This window comes from Tupaia chinensis, unplaced genomic scaffold, assembly GCF_000334495.1.
Source record: "Tupaia chinensis unplaced genomic scaffold, TupChi_1.0 Scaffold146961_1, whole genome shotgun sequence".
NCBI lineage: Eukaryota > Metazoa > Chordata > Mammalia > Scandentia > Tupaiidae > Tupaia > Tupaia belangeri.
In genome coordinates this window covers 693700-695663 of record NW_006206814.1, presented here as the reverse complement: position 1 = coordinate 695663, position 1964 = coordinate 693700, and the positions used below count along the sequence as shown (strand labels likewise).

General features: G+C 49.4%; 1 long non-coding RNA gene across 1 annotated transcript in view; it reads left to right on the top strand.

The window, feature by feature from the left end:
• The window catches only part of LOC102475109 (uncharacterized), a 9057-nt gene extending 8177 nt beyond the window's left edge, over nt 1–880 (top strand). The window contains exon 3 of the long non-coding RNA XR_337517.1: nt 845–880. This is a non-coding gene — a long non-coding RNA (uncharacterized LOC102475109). The remainder of the gene's footprint in view (nt 1–844) is intronic.
• Nucleotides 881–1964: the final 1084 nt, after the last annotated feature.

Sequence of the window (1964 nt, the reverse complement as noted above, 5' to 3'; positions counted from 1 at the left end):
GGGCTAGCCCATGTCCCCTATGGCAAAAACCTCCCAAAAAAAAAAAAAAAAAATAGCCAATGAGAAATCAGTGGGCCCAGCCACATTTGCTAGAGCCAATGAGATGAAAATAATCAGTGGGCCCAGCCAATGATCAACCCACACAACCGAGGTTAAAAATTATAAACCCGGCGGAACGCAACTGCCAGGGCCTTTTGAACCGCTGTTTCTCTGGCTGCCCAGGCCTGCTCCTGTCTCTCAGGAGGGTACTTTTACTTTTGCTTAATAAGCTACCTTTTCCTTACTCTGTGTGTTTTGTTCCATTCCTTGTCTGAAACACCAAGGACCTGGGTATCCTCACAGAAGCAATCCCACAGGAGCATGTTTGCCCCAAGCTCCCAGAAACATCCCATCTTAATGGCCAGTTGGGTCAGGGAGGGCAAGTTATTAGGTCATCAGGAAAGTCACGATGGATTTTTCTATGCAAAGATGTGTCATGACTTTCCCCCTGACCTAATGTTAGCAGCATAGCCTGGAGAAATGGGCAAACAAGATGTTGTCAGTCTTCAAGAAACATGGCTGACTAGTCAGCCACACTCCTGCTGGCATTTTCCAAGAGGACGTCACCAGGACATTCGTATGTCAGCCATTGATGCTGTTATCCTCAGGGCCAAGGCGAGATTGCTGTCCCAGATTGTGAGCAATCTTGTGACTCTGGGCAATATCATCTCAGCTCCTTGCACCTAGATGGTATCGTGCCTCTGCAAAGCTCTCTCCACTCCAGCAGGTCCAACATATTCTCATCTTTGCATAAGCAATTTCCTCTTCCAAGAGTATCTTTTTGTTGTTTTTGTTTTTGTTATAGGGCCAGGGAGAGAAAGAGAGGTGAGAAATCACCCCCGATGGGATAGCCATGCGGAAATTCCTTCTCCATCATTCTCCTCTCAGGACTTTGGCCATGCACACACATGCAGCCGGCGTGATTTTCAAGCCAGCAGATCCAGGCCTCACACCATGCAGCTGACAATGTGGAGTTCAACAGCTTAACCTCCATGACAGGTGCTGGCTCAAAAACTCCATCACCTTCTTCTGCCTCTTCCCAGATGCCCACCATTGAGAATAAACTCTCCCTTCTTCAAGTCTTTTTTCTTTTCGTAGGCAGAGAATTGCTATGTGGGATCCTTCTGCCTCAGCCTCCTAGTAGCTGGGACTACAGGTGCACCACCACCTGGACACTGAGGAGGTCCTGGGCCTCCAGCCTGGGCCTCCCATGGGGCTTCAGCCTGCTGCACCACAGCACTCGGCACGTGCTACCTTGGCTGGTCCTCTCTCCAAGCACGCATCTGAGCTGCTGCTGTCATTTGTCATCTTGGCTGTCAATTTTTTGGAATGGGAAAGACAGGGGAGCTTTCTTCCTAAGTATGCTCATCCCCAAGTATAAAATCAGTAAGAATCCTTTTATTGAAAAGCTCCAGGGATCTGATAACTACAAATCAAACAGCCCCTAAGATGAGAGAGCCCAACTCCCTACAGAGGAAAGAAGAGATCAGCAGTTCTAGGAGTTTAGTAGTCGTCTCTGCAGAAAGATCTTCCCCAGCGTCCCCAGTTCTACTGGGCAGCTATGGCCTCTGTGAACCCTCAGGCTTGGCCTATGCGGCCCTTCCTCCTGGGCTTGGGTCCATGTGACCAAGGAGCCAGCCAGCAACAACATCCCTGGGAGATGAGCATCTGCAAGTGAGCTGACTTGTCTGCCCTAAATGACAGTCTGTCCACGGCCTGCCCTCAGGGACCCCTAACTCTCCTGGCCCCCAAAGGAAATGCTCTCCCCCCACATCCCCCCTTTCCTGCTTTTTATCTCAGCTGTCCTGGGCAGAATCCTAGCGTCAGGCTGGATCTTGCCTTTCCCTCACTTTTCATTCAGTTAATCACTAAATCCTACAACTGCCCTCAAAACCAGGGTGTTCTTTCTAGATCAAAAAAAAATC